This window comes from Haliaeetus albicilla, chromosome 7 (genome assembly GCF_947461875.1).
Source record: "Haliaeetus albicilla chromosome 7, bHalAlb1.1, whole genome shotgun sequence".
Classification (NCBI taxonomy): Eukaryota; Metazoa; Chordata; class Aves; order Accipitriformes; family Accipitridae; genus Haliaeetus; species Haliaeetus albicilla.
This window is the reverse complement of record NC_091489.1, coordinates 13540419-13561868: the sequence shown is the minus strand read 5'-3', so window position 1 is coordinate 13561868 and position 21450 is coordinate 13540419. Positions and strand designations below refer to the sequence as shown.

Below are 21450 nucleotides of genomic sequence, written 5' to 3'. Positions count from 1 at the left end.
ACTTCAGATGTTTATCATCAGATCTAATTCAAAGTACAGTTTAGAATTTCAAAGGAGGAATACTGTAATCAAAGTATGAGTCTTATAAAAATTATTCTCAATCAATATTAATGCCAAGAATACACTGTACTCTTTCCAGCCATCAGTGGACACATGTGAGCTTAAATATTTATCACTTCTCAGAGATGGATCATGAGCAACAGATCTTGTTTAGTATTTTGATCTTTTAGTAAACTTCCAACAGATATTACAATATAACAAACCAGTAACAATAATACCTGAAAATCTGTTGACTCAGGACTTTTTTTTTTTTTTCCCCAAACCTCAAGCAGGAATGAATTTAGTGTGAAACGCTGACACAGGCTTAATTCAGGTTAAGACAGAGTTACCCTCTATCCTGAATACAACTTATCCCACCATAGATGCTTATCCTCCCAGGAGTTAAGGTTGTGCAATTTCAAGTCCATTCAGATAAAAATACTAGCCATTAAGTGTGCACTTGTTCAGCAATTAAGAGGCACAAAATAATGATAAGCATGTATGTGTCAGACCTGGACCAAATGATCTTAAACTACTGATCGTCCTGTAGCGTAACTCCACAGCAGTCTATACTGTAAAGGAAACACCACCCTGAAGTCCCGAAACAGCAGGCTGGTTTCTCACCTGGTCTGAACACACCTCTTCAGGGTCAGGTTTCACTGCACTGCTCTTATGGTGTGAATTCTGATAAACTCACAGTTAAACTAAACTGTAGTCTGTGAAACCCGTGAACATACAACTTTATTTAGGTACTTGTTCTAGCACCTTATCACAGTTGTACAAGACCAGGTAAGAGTCATGAATTTTGATGTGGCCAAATACGTCACCTAACACAAGTATTACCTGTTTATGCACAAAAAGTAAAATGTATTATTTAAAAGTCATACCATATCATTATGGTAACACAGATGCACCTAAATTAATCTACCTTCTCAGAAGATCCTGCAACAGGTAGTTGAGCAAACAGCAGCAGCTTGCTGTCATTTGGAGGGGTTCCTTTCTAAATACTACTGCAGAGCTCTTTTGGTAAGCGTCCCCAAGTTAAGCATTCTGCATCACAACCACTTTCACAGAGTTCCGAGATAAATCCTTTAACAGGACCCCATTTATCAAAAGCTAGCAAGCCACCTTAAGTGACCCTTCTTGACCTGCTTATCATATACCTGTCCTCATCCCTCCGCCCCCCCCAGCCCCAGTTCGGCCCAGTTCAACAGGTTGCTGCTGCCACCTACCGGGAGAGCTCTTGCCCGCCTTCCTCCGCCACGCCAGCTCTGCTCTGGCCCTGCTGCTCACTGGACCCTTCGAGGAGGCAATTCCGTTTGCTAGCGCAGCGGAAAGTTATTTTCTGGTGGGTGAGGGGGAGCCTGAATGAGTCTCCAGCAAACTGAGCTGGCTGGAAGAGGGACCTAAGAAGTGCCAGTACAAGCCCAGACGTAGGGGAAGAGTACAGACTGGGGATGTATTTCTCTTGTTAGGAGGGGGCTGTTAGATTGGCACTCTATTCAAGCAGAATGACTGCTGAACTCCAGAGCTAACAGCCAAATAGCATGTTGCTAGTTATAAACAAAGCGACCAGTGCCACTGCTATCATCAACAAACACCTAGCCATACCAATGCTGCTGACAGAAACCGTAAAAAGTTCATTTCTCAAGCCTACTACTTTTACACAGACGTTTAAAGGCACTTGAGCCTTTAAAAAGAAATGCTTAACTGACTTTAGGTACCTTCTATTATCCTTGGTCTTGCATTAAAATTATTAAAAAATAATTAAAATATAATTATTTTAAAATATTAAAATATAATCTGAAGTACCAAATTAATATGAAATAAAGATCATATGTATTTGATTCCAAGCTTTCAATGAATCTCCAAAGAGTTAAGACAAACTACTTCTTTGTTAGCAACTGGGCTAGTACCCATCAGTCCGGTATGGGAACAGAAAGTGATCTCCAAACACCAATTCATCTTTCCACTATAAGTCCCCTGAAGTTGCAAGTGAACTAAGGCAAAGAGACTAAAATCAAGACAGGCCAAGTGTTAGATATTCCATGAACACATCCACAGAACAGTTCTAACCCAACATGGGGGAAAAAAAAAAAAAAATCTGTTACCTACATCACGAAGCATGAACAAAGCATATCAAGTAACTGAGCTGTACAGGTATCTGGCAATTCACAAAAATAACAGTTTCAAGCTTGGCACCAGACGTGCAATGGTGACATTTTTGCTCAGATCCGTATTTTACCACCCAGTCACTCAGTTGTGAAAACCTTTCAGAATACCAAGTTTTCAACTGGATAGTTATACAATTATAACCTTACAACAAATGTAATTCTGCATCAATTATAGTCATCATCAGCATGAAGCTGACTAGAAGTGTTTGTAATTCCAGTTTTAAAAGCAAGGAACAGTCACCAAAAGATTGCCACGACCACATAAAAATGAGCTTTGCTTTTCTGAAAAGCTTCAGGCAAGAAAGAAAGAAGAAAGGAATTCTTACCAGTATCATTTCTTTTTCTGTCTTTCACTTTGGTTTATTCAAAACAAGCATCAGTTATACCCTTTAATGGAGCAGACTAAGTGTTAGAGGCTAAGTTTTGGAAAATTCTAAAGTATATGGGAAGACACTAGGCTCCACAGTCTCTGCCTGACAACGTGGAAGGCAAAAGAGCAAAACCAGTCTAGAAGGTTAGGACTCTGAGCAGTTAAACTCAGCACAGACTTTCAGTTTCACATTTGGTGGCAATGCTTTTCTACATATTCTGGCAATTTTATCTGACTGAAGGACTTGGAGAAGGAACTTACTCTTGCAGCCCTGTCCTCATTTCTCTCCTGTTTTCCCCTTTCATTTCCACATCACCCAGAGTTCACCCACACCAAAGATTAAAAAAAAAAGGAAAAAAAATAGAAGCATTCAAAATTAATCTAGAAAACCCTGGATTCTTGTGGTTTTTGTATTTGTTTTGGGTTGGCTGAAGGACAGAAGCTTGTGTTTTAAGAACATTCAAATTCTGACTTCAGGAGCTGCGGCTCAAAGAACACTAAGTATCACACAGCTCATTGAAAAACCACTAGAGCTGGCACAGTGGGGTTTTCTGCTACTTGTTGCTGTAATCTCTTCATGCACATCCTACCAGTAAACAAAAAATATATTCAGAAATTATAGAACAAATATATTCAGAAACCAACACTTCAATTACTCTACATCCTTTTTTTCCCACACTCTCATCTGTTAAAGAGCAAACAAAACAAGAAATTTCACTTTCCAGTCATAATAGAAATTCCACTTGCTACCATCAGCAGGACAAAACCAGCTACTGATGTAGTCTGAAACAGACCTGTCACTATAGGCTGGACGAAGAGGTTAAAAACAGGTACAGAAAGAGCACAGCACAGATTCCCTTGTAGGACACTCAGGAAAATGAATAGAGGAGAAAGGTCCTGAAAAACAATCACTAATGAGAAAAAAAACACCTCACGTAGCAGATACTCAGTTTAAACTGCAGACATTTGGAGGGGGACAGGTGACTTAATGCCTACTAGAAACAGTCTTCGACTACCCTCTATAGTATTCCTTTAACCTATGTGTTATTGATATAAATCCTACCAAGTACTGTTTACAACTACAAGGTCCCCAATATAGAAGTCCATGTGCCTACAACTCACTGATCCAGTCCTTGGAAACTGCATCTGCCCTTGAAAGATAATTTTACTGGCTCCTCTGCCAAAACTCTTATCTACCTCAAAATGTTAAGACACCAGCATAATTTTAAGACTCAAAGCTCAGTCTCTCCCCCTCATTCTTCGACATTTTAAATTTCATTCTCTCAGTCCATGAAAGAAGTCACTGAGCTGCAAAAAGAAAATTGTCTCAGCAGCTACCTACATGAAGTTGGACGATGAATTTAACATGTAGGGACAATAACAACAAAAAATGTCCCTTTTTTGTCAAGGAAAGAAAAAAATAAATGTAAACAAACATGATCATAACTGAGAAAAGAGGAGTAAAAGTCTCAGATTATCAGAGAAGACCTCCACACACACAGTTGTTCAGTCTGATGCCCCTGACTCACTATTTACTCACTGATAAAGGCCAATGTCTGTTCTCCATGCATGTCATGTAAAAATAAACAATGCATATGGAATAACCAAATAATTTGATTGTTACCAAGACATTTAAGTAATTATATTGCAAATACCTGAAAACTGTAATCATGGTTTCTTAACAGAGCAAAGATACTTAGAACATCACTATCCCTAACTGCTGAAGAAAGAGGGAAGAAATGAAAAAAACCTCTCCCTTATGAACATCTGTAATCACCAGGCTTCTTAAAAAAAAAACCAAAAACCAACAAAAAAAAACCCAAAAAAACCCAAAAAACAAACAAACAACAACAACAAAAACAACCAAACGAACCAAAAAACCCCTGGTGACGAAAAACTACCAATTCCTTTCCCTCATTTAAAAAGCAAGGAAAGAACCTTGAATCAGAACTGTCATGAGATCTGAATCTAACCATAAAAGAGATTAAATGAATCATTTAAGCCTAATCAAAAACTAGTTTGTTCAGAATATTCGGGCACAGAATTAGATTCTCCAGCTTTTCAAAGCAAGCAGTCTGTCGTCTTCTTTACACCTTTCACATACAGCATACTTCTTGCTGCTCAAGAGCTTCAATTAAAATGTTTCCTTACAGAAAATACCACTTCAAAACATGCATACTACTTCAATCCAGAAAATAAACAGTCAGTATATTAACGCATTTCACACATCAATTAAAGTGTACCATGCAAAATTATTATACATGTCACAGTCTAAATCAAATGGAAAAGCAGAAGTCAGAGAAAATTATTTCTTTTTGAAATGTAAAGGTTTTTTTGAGGTAGAAAATGACTGGCTAAAGCAATCACTCATAGGTTTCTCTTATTTCAATGAAGTAAAAGCAGACTTTTTCTAATGGGGGCAAACATTTTTGGCTATTTTAAGGATTTGGGGAAAATTTCCATGCAAGAATTTATTCAAAGAGGTTATCTTTTGAGAACAGCAGGCTTAAAGATATAGTGTAATAACCAAACATACGATTAAAAGCTACATCCAAAGATAAAATAGAACACATCTTCAGTTTTGCATATTGCTGTACTTCATTTTACCCATACTTTCCTGAAAAAATGACTGCAATTATTAAAGAAAAATGTCTGAACTTTCCTTGCTAAGCTTATAATCAATATTAAAAAGTCTCCTTTTTTCATTTTGCCACACTTAAGTTTTTCCAGTTACACTTGGAACTGGCATAGTAGGAGAAGCCTCAAGGCAGTATCAAACCCAACTCTCTTGCTCTCCTCAGGCATGACCAATGATACCTTGCCCAGCAGCCCCCAAAACAGTTAAGTCTCTTGTGGTTAACTCCCATTCCATAGCAATTTGATCAGCTGAGAGGTGGGTAGGGGGAAGGAAGCTAATGAGCAAAGGAAAAAAAACAAACCCCACCCACTCCTTGAAAGTACACTGATCATTTTCAAAACACTTCCACCTTTTGTAATAAATATGACAGTATCACCTATCACTACCAATTAGTAAAAAGAGTAAAATGTGTGACCACTATCAGGCACTTAGGTATTGATGAGAAAGTCCCATGTCCTATTTCCCACAGAAATAGATGCAAGCAGAATGAAAGGTCTGAAGCGACTGGACCAGTGGGCATGTAGTCAGATAACTAAGTAGCTAAGTACCATGAGCTCCAACTTCCCTCATGTTCCCTAATCATAACAACATTTGCGACCATAGGGCAAATTCTACTCCCTTCTCATTCACCCTGGGTGACTCACCTTGAGAACCATCTCAGTTTATTTCATGCACTTTGAGATTTAATTTCCCAGCAACCCTCATGCTATTCTCTCCTGGTCAAGAAGCACAAAGGATTGTGCCACACACACACTTTTACTTCTGGGCTGCTTGAATATTTTCTTTTTGATTCTTCCCCTCTTTACAAAACTCAAACAATTTCTTTAATTGATAGGAGAGGTGTCGCTGGTAAATCCAGTGTTTGGGTAAATACCTACTGAAAGACTGGCAAAAAATAAACTCCTTTTCCACTTTAGTCAGGGATTTGACTTGTTTACTAATGTATCATTTACTCATAATGTTTCAATGACAGTAAGGCAGGGTATTTCAGCCACTCCTTAAAATGCAGTTCCAAAACAATTCAATACTGCCAGTGTCATTCCTCCTGCTCCCAGGCATGCATTCCCCCTCTCCCTCCTGTGATCTAAGCCAATGCTGGCACTCATCTGATCCTGCAGCAAGCCCGATCATGGAGCAAAACCAGCACAGGGGGAAGGTAGTGTTAATTTTCTGCTAGTTTAGTTTTGAGTCAGATGAATGCCAGTGTGAACACAGGGGAAGGAGCAGAGCCAACTTACACTGATTTACAAATCACACCCTTTATTTTTCCTGAGGGTAGTCTTCAAGGAGGGGGGAAAAAACCAAGGTTGTACTCAACACTAAAAGAGACTTTTCTGATTATTCATTACCTTTAGCACTAGAATAAACATTTAGCAAGTTAAACATCTAGCCCAACCACACAAGGCTGTCTCCAGCAGCTGTTACAAACAAACAACAATGCAGGCCTGTAGGGTAAGAGGAAGGAAGAGACATAGAAGTTCTACAGAAGCAACACAAAAAGGGTTAACAGCAGCAAACCACTTCCTTGAGTTGTTAGCAGCTAAATGGAAACAACTGTGTTAAAAGCACCTGAAATGAGAGCAGGTGGAGAAGTTTCAGAAAGACTGGTAGGACAGCACCCAGGGAAGCTACCAGCAAGAGGTACGGAAGAAAGACCTTCAGCTATTTAAGACAGCACCATGAAGAAAAGCATGGCCACAGAAGTCCCCTTTTCTGTTTGTCCTTTTCTCTAGAAGGGGAATTGAGGCCCTTGGATATGAAGGGTGCCCATATTAGGAAGAGGCCTACAGCTGGGCTGCCACAGCTTTAGGCTAACAGAGCTTGACTTTGTATTTAAGCGCAGTTATCTTCACCTGTGAAACTACGCTGGCAGAATGTCCTAGGGTAAGAGAGAACTACTTTGACAGAACAGCTGCCAGGGAAAAGGGGGAAAGAAAGGGAGAAGTGTGGTCACGGAAACTAGGAGTTCTTTTCTCTTTCTTCTCTGTTAGTTCTCAAACTAACATAGGTAAGGACAAAACCAAGACCACCATTGCAACATTTGGGAGGAAGCCTCTAGTTTCCACTCATTTTCTGCCAACTTCATAGTAACAGGGAAAAATAAACAAAAATCCATTAACCTGGAAAAAAAAAACAACCCAAGATGAAGTAACAGACACTGACAGGCAAGAGTCAAATAGAAATACTCGTGGTGGTGCCAATACAATTTATTGTTCCTGTTGCTTTTCTTCAAGGAGCACATTTTATACACAAAAAGGGAAAAGCAACACAGACATAACCAGCTGTTCCTCTAGCTCCCAATTATTTTCCCATACTTTTCTTCTAGAATAAAATACAGATTTCCTACCTAGGAACTGATACTACATCATTTTAAAACTTGCTATTTTTCCCGAGTTTCCGATGTTTCACAATGAACTTTCTTCAAAGAAGAGAAGTACACTACTTGTTCTCCAACCTTCTGTAAAGGAAAGAAAGATGCAATCACTGCACTTTCTGCTATGTATGGGACTAACACTCTTTTCTCTGCACTCTACTCCACAGAGGATTCAGGAAGAAGAGAGTAACAAGGGAAGCGGAAAGGAAAGCTGAGGAGAGCAGAATTACCTCCAGTATTCAAGGCTTCTCAATACACACTGTTTCCTGCTGTTACAACCTTTAAAAGATGGCCACTAACCCTTTTACAAATTAACCTATCTTCTGCCTTTTCTACCTTAAACAGTATCTCCTTACAAAGATCCTGACACCAGATACAGGCAACAAGACAACTGGATACTCAGAAGGAAAAAATTAAAAATAACCTGAAAAAGGCAAATGAGCAAAGTAATACAGGGAAGCTGAGAAAGAATAGAAAAGATGCCTCATAGCGCAAGGTGAGTAAACGGCTTTTAACCTTGTAAGGTCCTCCACTTTGTCATGCTGCTTGGGAAGAAAAACGACTCCCACAACAGAAGCAGGATTTACAGAAGACTAAAATCCACATTAAAAAAATCCAGAACATTTGCAACTAAGATTCTGTCCCTTTCTTATTCCTATTCCAAGGCCCTTTCTTGCAAACTATGGACAGGGTGGGCAGAGGGAAAGTGCAGAAATAAACCACTGTTTAAAAATCTAGAAGTCAAGATTACACCATCATCTAGCAGCAAAAATAGAAAAGGGTTCTCTCTGAAACTGACATACATGTATTATTAAACTACACAATCTAATAAACCTTTTTAATTATAAAACTGCCAATATTTTGGACATATTATTAATACATGCCAAAAGTAAAAAAAACCACATTTACCTAATTGCTAAAATGACAAATTTTGTTATTAACTTGCCAATCATTCTAAAAATTAGATAATTTCCCACTCCCTTTATTAAACACTTAATCTTCCTACTCAGATTTTGACCTTCCCCTGTGTTTTCCAGATATTCTATCACCTCATAGCCTTTAGCTAAGAAATTAGCTGTGTTTTATCTTTCTCTTTACAACTGGAGTTAAACTCTGAAAAATATAAGTAGTACATAGAAGCAAGAAGAATCATTAAGTCTCAGTGTTTAATGTTATCTTCTAACCACAGATATAGCCAGATATCAGGTATGTTCAGGAAACTTAAGCAAAAGCTGAGATCCCATTTTATTAAAAAAAAAGACTAAACTCCATGGAGGAAAAGTAACTCTGCTAGTCTGGATAGCTCTTCACAACTTAAACATACTAATACATTTCTTGCATTTGCAACAAAGATAAGAGGCCTGTTAATAGAAGTAGACCGACTTTTGAGAGATAAGACGAACAATGTCACGCAGATAAAGTGTCAGAGGATTTGTAATTATTATACTTAGCTTCATATTTCAGAAGGATTCAATTTTTCACCCATTCCAATTTTCTAATGCTTATCCTGCAAAAATACTAAGCCATGGGTTACAGGGAGGCATAATTTAAAAATGGAGATGTGGACTTTTCACAGGAGCTGGCAAGAACAAAGGTATGAAGAAACTCTTGTGCTTTAAATTTGTGATAAAAGCACAATTTCCCCCCATAAATGAACAGCAAAGTAGGTATTACTCCTTCCAATTACATATAGTTTAATTCTCACAATAGGTTCAGACAGTATGACAAAGCAGTGACAATAAAGTCTTAAGTTTAGAAGGCAAAGCTGCACTGCTAGGCTTCTCCTAAATCAATTTAAAATCCTGTTAATACATGTACATCAGAAAACAAAGCCACAAGAGCCAGAGAAGCTGTACTGCAACAGCAAAACATGAAATGAGAAAGTGCTTTTGAAACCAGTGAATTTTGACAGTCTGAGCAGTCACTGTAGGCATTCTGCAACATTCATTGACATGACAGTGTGAGGTGATGATTTGCCCTTATCACAAACAGGCAGCAGCTTGAAGTTACACAGACAAAGCTGAAATACTATTTTGCTCTAAGACTCCTAAAAACTTCAAACCAGAAGACAACTGTTTTTTAATTAACGAGACCCCATACTAGGATAACTCTGGATATTTTTCTAGCTTCAGTACTTTTTTCAGTATGAACTGTATTATGTTGAGTCAAGTTGCAGGTCTCGATCTCATTTGCGTTGGCAAGAATTTCTCCACTCATTGATGGGGAGTGGAAAAAACATTCCGGAGAGTTGCCATTGGCTCTACACCGAAGAAACACAAGCTACAGTTTGGCCTGTTCTTTTGGCCAGTTTCAACAGGAAGGAAGCCTGTAGCTCCATCAACTCTGCTAACACCATTAAGTGGTACTTTAAGATACTCTCTGTTGCAGTGAATTTACTTGAAACTAAAATCCAAAAGAAAAAATTAAGCAAAACCAATACAACAAACTCAGCCAAGAAACAAGGAAGAAGTAATGTCAAACTTCAGCACCTAGATAAGGCTTAAACACTTGTGTTTTGTAGAACATTTTGCACACAGATGGACATTTACATTAAGCTTTAGCTTGAAGAAGTTGTTAGTATCTGCCAGCCTAGAATCTGAACATGCAGGCCAAATCGGCAGCAGCTACTGTTATGTTCCAAAGTCCATCCAAAATCTGCAATTTAAAGAAAGAGAACACCTATACACCAATTTTAATTTACTCATCTTTAAACAAAGCTTTATATTCACTAACATGGCTGAATAGCAGATTATAATTTAATAGATTCACCAATTTCCTCTTATAACCATTAAAGGTTACAAAAAGCTCTAACTCAAGGCCAGCTCAAATAATACTCCCCTGTAGTACGCAGGCAAAACGAAGTATCTTTACAGAAGATCTGTTTGCTATCCCATTTTAACCACATCTTTCCTCAAGTGTTGACAAGTGCTGCGCCTCTTTTCTAAATGATTCTATCCATCTTTCTCTCTTTCCATAGTTTACACACCTCATTGCAGTTATGCTTATGTATTAGCCACACTTTTACCAGTTTCAATGGGATCTGAATTTCCTACTCCACTGCAAAACTGGACGACAACATTTAAAGACTGAACACCTTAGAAAAACCTAGCCGTTCTTACTGACAAAGAGAAGAATGCTAGGATTCTTACAGGCACCATCACTTGCAGCTCACTTAAATCATGCCTGTTGAAAGCATTTAAGACTCCTTGATTATCTCCAGGAAACAGCAGAAAGATTACTGTTACCATCTTTCACCCAGGTAGGCCACTGGTAAAGATTTCACACAGTGGCAGAATCCACATATGTGGGTTCTGGGGTGAAGTCAGTTCAACTAGTTCCTCTCCTACTTTTCAAAGAGCTAACTTAATTTGCATCATTTCGGTGATTGTGTTGGTGACCCTGTAAACAGCTGCAGTGCCACACTGGTCAGAGATGAATTCTTGAACTAGTCGTCCTGCTTGTCTATCATAGCACATCTCTTAGGCCTACAGTTTCATGAGAGGCTTTCTTCATCAACAGTATCAGCTTAATAAACTCTTATCTCTTCTTCCACTTCATCACCATACCACAGTTTTGTGGAAAAAACTATTTGTGGGACCATACTATAAACCGCATCAGTGAACTAAGGGGAAAGGATGGCAAATCCGTACACTGTCACTGCTGTAGTGCAAAACATCCCCCTCAGTGCGAAGTTACAGGAAACTACTGAACTGATCTAACAGCTCCTGAGCATCAAGGGGTTAGTCTCACTCCATGAGATCACCTAAGACAGTTAAATAGCAATCAGCTTTTTCTGATTAGTGTTCTAACCCCCAGTACATAGACTGACCTGGCTCACAGACAAATGAGACGAGTGAGCACCAGAGACCAGCTGCTTTTGTCAGTGAAAGAAATCTTCCCTGTTCAGTCACAGCAAACTTATCAGACTGGCCCCCGATGCTCACAAATGCTTGCATTCTACCATTTTTTTTGCTTTAAACCTGCTATCTCAAAGCCATTTTGTTATATTACTCCAAGAGTATCTCATTTACATAGAAGTACTGACAAAAGTGTTAAAGCATTCCTTTCACGGCAGTAAAGGCATATTTTGTATCAATAAACCAAAAGTACTCGCCCAAGTCAAGGTTGATGCTCTTCCAGAAAAATAACACCACTCTGCATGTGTAGCTGCAGCTACACTAGCAACTTCTGCATGCATACAGCTACATTATGGAAGGATGACACTTGCATGCATCCAAAATGATGCAGCCGTGTTGGTACCATTCACAGCTTTGATGAGACCTATGTCACCAGAAGAGTGAAGATAATGGATTATCATAGTTTTGGGGTTTTTTTTTCTTCTGCAGTAACTGTATGAAAGTACTACTGGGAGAACTGACATCTTCCTTTCAGCCTGGAAACCACAGGGGTTTTCAACACCATGCAGGGGAAAAAAGAAACAAATAACGGGTATTTTCTCTGAACCTTACTGACAAACACATCACCTGCTAGAAGCAAGAGGCTGGAGAAAACAGAAATTTCCACAATCCAAATGACAGTTCTCTCCCGCTGCTTACAGTTCATTTTATTCTCCTTCACCAGATACTGTGGAAGAGGAATCCAGAAAGTGTTGCACCGTAGGCCTAGGAAGGGAAGATCAAAACATGCTTCTTGTAGGGGGAGCAGGAACTAATTCTTTAGCAAGCCGTTTTACACATACATTGATGCTAAGTCCTAACTGAGATACACAATAAAGTTATATTGCTTAAAAATTTGCTAGTCGTCAAATTTCTCGCTGTATTCAACTCATTTTACAAAAAAAAGGTTCTCATTCTGACTGAAGTCCAGAGTGTAAGCATCATAGATGTGATCTGCTGTCACAACCTTCAACTGAACTCCCAGCTTTGATACACCTAACTCTACCCTAAGCAGCTATCAATGAATACGAGCTACTCAGGGTCTAACTCAAGTAATTTCAATTCTTCTATGAATCATTCAGACAAATCTTAAAAGTCATGTGTCAAAACAGCTCAATGAATTACAGCTATTAAAGACAGCTTTAATTAATTTTTTTAAGATTGGCACAGCTTAAAACGACTGAAGAATTAACAGGCATAATAGCTGAAAGATAACACGAATACTTTGCTCAATGTCTTTGTCTAATCCAATATATGCATCTCGGTAAACAAACTTTATTATTCATGGGACTGCAAACTCTTCTGGGACTGACTTATTAAATAAATATTTATACAGTGCCTTGCACAAAAGGTCCTAATCCAAGTCAAGCTCTCTAGCCAATATCAAAGCATAAGTAAAATATAATAATCTGGTATTGGCAATTATTCCAGCAAGACAGTTTAATATGCAGAGTTTGAGACACACACACAGAAAAACCCCTTACCCCCATTTACCAAAGACAAGACCAGTATTTAGAAAAAGGGAATGAGACATCAAAACTTTTAACTGAAGCAGCTTCATAAGCCAATGTGAAACATACTGCTTTGTACTTATCAACCCAAGATGCCCTTTTAGCGTACTTTTGCTGAGCCCCTGCAGAATCCCTGTTCCCAGGCTTAAACCTGTTAAAGAAGGCTAAGATAACCTACCATTCCCTTTCAAAAAACAAACGGAAAGTAGCAGTTTGAACCAGTGAATATGAACTGAAAGAAATCCAAGTACAGAACTCATGACACTTTTTTTTCTCTCATTCTCTCAGGAAAGCCTAAATGGAGCAAGGGCAAACTTAGCAACTGATACTCTGAAGAGGAAACAGAATGAGAAAGAAACGAGGAGTGCTGAACTGGTCTCTTAAGAAGGAAGAAAAGTTTCCAAGAAGAAAGATTAGAACAAAAAAGAATGCCAAAGAGAAGTATAAACAAGAGGGCACTAACGCTTCAATTGTAAACTACAGATCATACATTGCCTAGGCAAGGGAAAGGGCGAGTGAAGGGATGTGAATTAACAGATCTCCCCTGTTCTAGCTCACTTACAAATATGATAGGATGTCAGTAAAAAGGTGGTTAGAAGAGATAAATTCTGCATGGGACAAATTTTTAAAGAGTCAAGAAAAAATAAACAGAAAAAAATGAGTGCTGTAAAAAGACAGGGATTACTATAAAAAGAGATATGTAGCACAGCGTGGTCACAGGAGGTGGAGATTTTTAAGGTTTTAAACACATGAATTGACAAAGGATACAATTACATGCCACACTGTACAACTTCATTTTTTTTCCATGTGTGTGGTGGTTTTTTTTTTTTTCCTATGGAGGTGAAATAGTTCATAATTTTTTCCACCTGGGGAAATCAGGCTTAGGACTTACATGGGAAGAGACTTTTCTGCATTTCTAACCTTCAGTATAAAGTAGAAATTGACACCACCACTCCCCCCAAACAGCTTCAGGAAAATAGATGATTTATCTGGATGTACATATTAGTCATAGCTTCTGAGGCACTGGATCAGTAACAAGTACTAATGTCTCGTGGGGTGGTTAGATTCTGAAACTTACTGTATTTTTTTTTTTTTCAGTTAGTTTATCCTGCTGAGAAAGTAAGATGTTCTCAGAACATATCGATAAACAGATGAATCAACAAAAGAGATTTTTCTGCAAACATATAACGCAATTTCCTTTGAAAAATGCACTCTGAAGCCCTAGCTTTGACAGCCTCTCAGAATTTTCCCAAGAATTACTCCCCAAATATATTTATGCTTGATCTTTCTACAAGTCACCTATGAAAATATCAGATAACAGCAAAGCATCTTCTTGAACAATAAAGATATGCTGCAGCAAATAAAATTAAAAGTCTGCTGTTAAGAGTATTTCACATCTGCCAGTGATTTCTCATCCAGTTCTACTAGCATTATCTACAAAATAGAGGTATACCAGATACTTATTTCAAGATTCATGAACTCCATAAAATCTTTAGTCTGTAATAAACCTGTAATAAATAGCAAATTATTTCAGGCTTATTAAAACAATTTGATACTACCATGGCTCACCTTTACAGACAAATCTATTAGACCTAGGAGTACGTTAAATATACCACGGCATGCAACAGCCCACAGAGGCATTACTGAATTATACTATTAGCATGAGACAAACATCTAAGTCATGTTTTCTAAAGAAATTGTAACTATATACGATGTAATAATAAAATAATGCTTTTGATAATGCATTTTGAGAATAACATGTATTTCTTACACAGCTTAAGTAACTCCCTTACTCGTGCACATTGTTGCCCCGTGCTGCTACATGCACTGTGTCAGTCTAGCTGTTAGGGTAATCATGTCAAGTCAGACCCATACAAAGACATATGCAGGCACAGCAGAAGCAGCCTGTATGCATGGAAGCAACAATTATCACCAAACATCTAACAGCCACCTCACCCTAAGAATTTCTATCACTGCCGTCAAAAGAATGCCACTGTTACAACACAATCTTAGCAGCCCAGCAGTCTGCTCAGCTACCTTACGGATCTCACTCTTCCCCCCCCCTTTTTTTCCAGTCTTCATCTTCTTAAGAACCTATTGTAACATGATTTTTGTTTAGTAAACCAAAATTGGCAGCTGCTGCTAACCCTCCTCTTAAAGGAACTGTCCGATAAATAGCAGAACTAACAAAGCCCCATTTCCCATAGATTTGCATTCTCTCAGCCATGCCCCTGTGTTCCAAGTAGTCACATTCCACCTCTATCCCAGATGCCTATTATCTTACCCCTCTCTTCCAAGTACTAGCCACAATATACTTAACCTCTCATGTCCTCTAACTACTGACTGAAAAGTACTACACTTCATATCTAGTTCTTACCCCACAGACGACTGTTTGCTGGCCAGCTGGCAGGCTAAATACAGGTAACTGCTAACTTCATGCAAAACCTTCCCCTAAAGAGGTGATTTTACTCAATGAAGCCATCAATTTTAACAAAGTTTGTTAAACATTATTAAAATGTAAAATCTTTGAGACCTTGCCCCTTGGCTAGTTTCCTTGCTGAAATGAGCTCATGAGCTCAAAATTTATTGAGATACAGGATTAAAGAAGACATAATTGCTCAAGATTTGTGTCTTTAGAAAGGTGAATTAAAGATGGTTTATACACTACACAAACATATAAAAACCAAAAGGAACTGTGTTTCTTTAAAAAAAACAAAAACAAACCACAACACAGAAAATAGGTGCATCTCAACATCTTATCCATGTGGGGACAGTTGATTCTGAACTCCCAAATTACAAAAATTTCTTTTCTAGCATGTCTAATTAACTAAGGTTTCTTAAAGAAACTGCATTTACATGTTCTGTTTGTCCTTTTAATAAGCGTTTGCATCCTCTGACCATTTTCAGGTGCGTTTTAAAGGAGGTGTAAAAAGTCTTGAAGATAAAAAAGACTTCTACAACTGCTGTGAAAACTGGCAGCTTTGTAGAAAAAAGGAACTTGAATTCATGCCTTAAGTGAGGGGAAAAGCAGGTGGAACTCTGCCTTCTCCACTGGCAGCCCCAGCAGACCAAGCAGCCAGCATGCACATAGTACCAGATCTGATTAATTCTGGAACAAGCTTTAGATATTTAGTATTCGAGTGTTTAGCTAACTTAAGAAAAATCATCAAAGTATATATAGTGGCTTTGTCCTGTTTTTGGTAAATTATAGCAAGCCTAACAGTATCATGACTAGTAAGTGCACAGTTTTGGTTGGTTGGGGGTTTTTTGTTGGTTTTTGTTTGTTTGTTTGGGTATTTTTGGTTGGGGTTTTTTTTTATTTTTAAAAAACTCATATATGCTACCTACAGAAACATAAGGGGTTTTTCTACCACCATGTGCTCCTAAGTTAATGCTTTTCTAAAGACTAAAGGGAGCACAAGCTTTACATCCATTCTGAAACACCGGGTTTTAAATAATGGAAAAATTAAATTCTGCTCATAGTACAATCAGGATCTGAATGAGTTTTAAACGAGTCATCATTAAAGACAGTGAAATTTGATCTTCATCTGTGCTCAGAATAGGAAAGTGCTATACATTTTCCACATTGCTACAAAAATTCATTACGCATAGCATTTTTCTAAGAATTTAATGCATATTTTAAACAAAATAATATTTTTTTAAATTCTGTGGCCAGATACTAATTTTAAAAAAGTTTATTTAGCATATTACCATAAGTTATGCTTAACTTCTTGCAATAAAAAAATCTAACACATTCTAAAAATACTAACTGTTTAACTACACCTTAACTGCACCTATGGCAACAAGAACATCCTGAGTGATGCCGTTCATTCAACAACGGACACATTCCAACAATATCAGGATACTATACACAAACAACACAGATCTTTGAACTTTGATTATGTTAAGCTATTTCACTTGGTTTCACTAGAACCCAATTAATACCCATTAAGGAACACCAAAATCCAAAGACAGCATAACACAAAGCTAGAAAGAACTCAGTAGACATCTGCATACTGTCTGGAATACTTTCTTGCATGAGAGTTGAGCTTGCTGATCAGTTCAATAAAAATAAGTTCCTAATTTTACTATAATTGGGATGAAGGTCTACAAAAACTTTTGAAAGAGAAGGCATTAGTATTATGTCAGTGATTTTTTGGTAAGCATTCTCAAGAGAGGGTGAAACTGAAACAACTATTATACTGAAACCTCTGACTACAATTAAGAGTTTATTAAAAATATTATCTGATTGTGAATCGGACAGCTTTCTCGCTCTCACAGTTGCATTTGAATATATGGAATCCAATCCAGATCAGTTTGGTAAGCAGGGTTCAAAATGTTTTAGAACATCCACCAGCATTTCTCCTGTTTGTAATAGAAAGTGTATACTTTTCCAGTTGAGATAACCTACTATGCAATGAAAGAGAAAAAAAAAAACAACACAATTTGAATCACTGTATACATTAGTGGGAAAAAAGTTAACTTTCTTTTCAATCATTTAAATATTTGAGTTTTGAGTACAGCTTTAAAAAAATCCAGTTCTGAATCACTGGAATTTTTGTTCTATTTCCTGTAAAAGCACCAACAGCAACATCATTCAGCATTCCGCTTGCAGCAGTTCAGAAAAGATCAGCTTGATCCCTCAGTCCTAAATTTACAGTCATTTCATAAACTTGAGGTCACATCTGACCAACTTATTTCTTCCAGTGTTTCTAACCATGGAGATCGTGATAAGGAGGCAGTACTTGCAATAGGATGAAGAGCAATCTAGTTTTACGTTTCAAAGTACACTCTCACAGAGAAGTAGTTTGCCAAAATCTCTTTAAGCTCCCTAGCAAAAAAAAAAAAAAAAAAGAAAAACAGACAAAAGTTTGCTGAGAATAATCTCTTCAACAGATGACAGGTTTAATTCTACAAGGCTTGAAAAGCATACCAGTTATCTATAAAGCCAAAGACCATTACAAAACGACACAGGACCTCAGCCTTCAAAGCAATGCCATGGTGAGAAAAACCACTGTCTTCTTCCACTAAGTCACTGCTGGAAAAGAGAAGTTTCTACCAGGGCACTGTCACAGGAAGAATGCCCATTTTCAAGAATCCTGTTTTTATATCAGCAAATTTAAAGGAAGAGAGAAGAACCCTTTGACTTCTCCTGATGTTGAGAAGGAAAACAGTTTACATTTCACAAAGTCTTTGAAAGCTGGTGTAAGCAAGAGTAGCACAGCATAGCAAGAAGATGGCACTGCCCCCAAACGTAATGATAGGGATGATGCTTTATCAAACATCTCTCAGAAACAAAATTGCGATGACCCAAATTGAGTATCTCCTCCAACAGTCCTCCTCCTCTCTTCCCCTTTGCAGGCTCTCCTGTGAAGCAACATGAGAAAAAATGACCCAGGTCGTCTCAGTTTTTAAAAGAAATCAAGAGTCAGCTCAGTGTCCATTCTGCTGCAGTGCAAGCCACAGTACTACCTACAGATGAGCATCCATAAGTTTAACATACGGATAACAGCCACAAGTGACTGAAACTCTTATTTAAATGGAAAGGGAGAACTTGCTGCAGCTGATGACACGTCTCTTAATTTCTCAGTGGAACTTCACTCTTGGCAAAAGCAGGTATCAGAATTCTGAGGTGTGACAAAACCCAATTACAATAATACAGATAAAGAACAAATAATTGAAATGCGTATATGAAATGCAAATGCCTGGTTACCTGGTAAATCATTAGCTAAGCTGAAAATGACTCCCGATTTCAGCAAATCATGGCCAATCATAAATATGGTGCTAGTGCTATAGAGTCACTAGCCCTCCTTACTGTAGTGCATGTGCAGTACCATTTTGGTGGCTAAAGTTATGACACAAAACAAGTTGAACAGTCTAAGAGAATGACTCTGTGTTTAATGTATGTCTTCTAAACATCCATGTTTGTCAGAGTACTGAAAATTATATGCAACACCATTTTCGGTGTTCCACAGTTGAACTTTAGAAATAGCTTTATTCAACCTACATCAAATACCCTAAAGTTATGATGACTAGAAAACCACACCTGAAACCCGTTCCTTGCTAAGAAGTATTCCTTTGGAATTCCTTCTTTAAGTTGTTACTATCATTCATACAAAAACACCTACAGGTCTTGGGCACAAGCCAGGCTCTGCTGAGCTACCAGGTAACATACAAAGAACACAAGGTCCCCGCCCTGAAGGCCTTGCCCTTGCTACATCTAACAGGACTGAGCCTTGAGATTTTTAATACAAGCCTTTCAATGAATGAGACAAAGCAGTACACACCTCCACACAGTGTTCCCAGGTCTCTTAGAGGGACAAAACAGAAAAAGGGAAGAAGAAAAAAAGAAGCCACACGCATCTCCTCTCCTCGAAATCCCTCTTATCAGAACCATTTCAAGAATTTCTACTCGACAATTAAACTGACTTGAATAATGGAAACTAACGTCCCAAATATACTATATATGGAATGGAGCCCAGCCAGCCCCCGCAGAGACACCAGGCACCAAAAAATCGCACCTCTGACACTGTTACTCATCCTCAAATGGCGGAGTCTCGCCCAGCGCACTCACACCTGTCACCTGCCAGGCGCCAGGCCAGCCCCCCCTCTCCTCCTCCTCCTCCCCCCCGCCCCAGCAAGGCGGACCCGCTGGCGGCTGGCTGCTTCCGCTCCTCCCCGGGCCGCCGCAGCCCCCCGCCGCGGGGCAGGCCGGGGCCGCCGCCACGCACGCCGCCCCGCGCCCCCCGACACGCGGGCCCGCCGGATCCCTCCCCGCCCGGGTGGGGGGAAGCTCCGGCGACTCGCGAAGGAAAATAAGTTTCCATCCCTCGCTGCTGGGCGCCCCGCTGCGCGGCGGCTTCCCGGCCCGGCCCTCCGCTCCCCACCCCGCCGGGGCGGCTGACTCCCACCCCCACCCCGCCCCACCACACCGCGCCACGCCGGGATGAGCGGGGAGCCGGGGGCTGCTCCCGCCCCGCGCACAGGCCTCCCTCCCCCTGTCCTCGCCCTGGCAGAGCCCGGGGCCAGGAGAGAGGCAGGCTGCGGGACCGCCTCGGGCCCCCTGCCCCTCAGGCCTGCGGGCCGGGCCGGGCCGGGCCGCCCCCCCGCGCCTCTCCCTGCAGCCCCCCGGGATGGGACCAGCCCCGCCAGGAAACCAGCCCGGGGAGCTGCCACCAGGCCCGCCTCGGCGGGGTCAGCCTTACCCTGCTGCTGCTGCTGCTTCTCCTCCGCCGCCGCCGCCGCCGCCTCCTCCTCCTCCTCCTCCGCCTCCTCCTCCTCCGCCTCCCCCACCACGGCAGCAGCCGCCGCCACTACCGCCGCCACCAGCGCCGCCGCCGCCTCCGCCCGGCAGGGGGGACCCCGCCGACCCGACCCGCTCCGCAGCCTCCCGCCGCCGCCGTTCCGCTCCGGAGGGGAAGGAGGAGGAGGAGAAGGAAGGGAAGGGGGGGGTCCGTGCTGCCGCCGCGGGCTGGAGAAGCGGGGAGGCCGGGGGTGGGTGGATAGGTGGGTGCCTGCGGCGCCGCTCCCGTCCTCAGCTGGAACCGCTCCGGCTGCGCGTCGCTCCCGGCCCCCCCCCCTCCCCCCGCTCGCTGCGCTCCAAATCAAAATAGTGTCACAATATGGCGGCGGCGGCGGCGGCCCAGCATCGCGAGAGCGGGCCCCGAGTGCTAACGGGATGCGGCGCCCGCCAATGGGCGCCGGGGGGGGGGGGGGAGGTAGGCCGGGGGGCGGGGTCTCCGCCGCCACCGCCCACAGGGTGGGGCGTCGGCGGGGGTGGGGGCTGCGCCGCGCGCGGGCCGGGCCGGGGGGGGTGCGCGCCCTCCCCGCTGCGCGGGGGCGGGCGCGCGGCCGCGCCGCACGCGGGTGGAGCGCGTGGGTTAGCGGCCGCTGCCCGGGCGACGGCGGCCCCCCCCCCCCTCCCCCGCCTTCCCCCCCCCCGGGGCTGCGAGGCCACCGGAGAGCCCCCGCCCGGCGCGGTGTGAGGAGACTTGCGCCCCGCCCCGGCCCCTTCAGCCGCTTCTCCTCCCTCGCCCCTTCTTGCCCCACCGGCTGGCTGCGGCCACCGCTCCGCCGGGCCCGGTGCCAACGGAGGGAGGCGGTGGGAGGAGGGGAGGGGGGGGTAAGTGGTCCGCCCGGCGGGGAAAGGGGAGGGCGGCGGGAAACGGAGCAGGGTTTAAGAGAGCTGAGGGAGGAAGGGCAGCCTCCACAGAGGGTAGCGTCTGCAGGGGGAAAAAGAGACTAGGGAAGGCAGGACTAATTAAAAAAAACACCCCTATATCCGAAACAGTTGTTCTGAGGGGGAATTGCCAGGCGATTTCTGTCAGAAATTACTGGGGCTTGCTCTAAATTTCTTCAGGCTTTAAACAGAGTACGTGGTTTCCATCATCCCTTTGAGGTATAGCTCGGCTTAATCCTCCTTCCAAAATGCTTACTGGGGAGCGTACT

At 41.4% G+C, this 21450-nt stretch overlaps 1 protein-coding gene across 1 annotated transcript in view; it reads right to left on the bottom strand.

Annotated features, from left to right (window-relative positions):
* TAB2 (TGF-beta activated kinase 1 (MAP3K7) binding protein 2) overlaps positions 1–20625 on the bottom strand; it is a 69581-nt gene extending 48956 nt beyond the window's left edge. The window contains exon 1 of the mRNA XM_069786978.1: positions 20208–20625. The gene's annotated coding sequence lies outside the window, so the exon portion shown is untranslated. The remainder of the gene's footprint in view (positions 1–20207) is intronic.
* Positions 20626–21450: the final 825 nt, after the last annotated feature.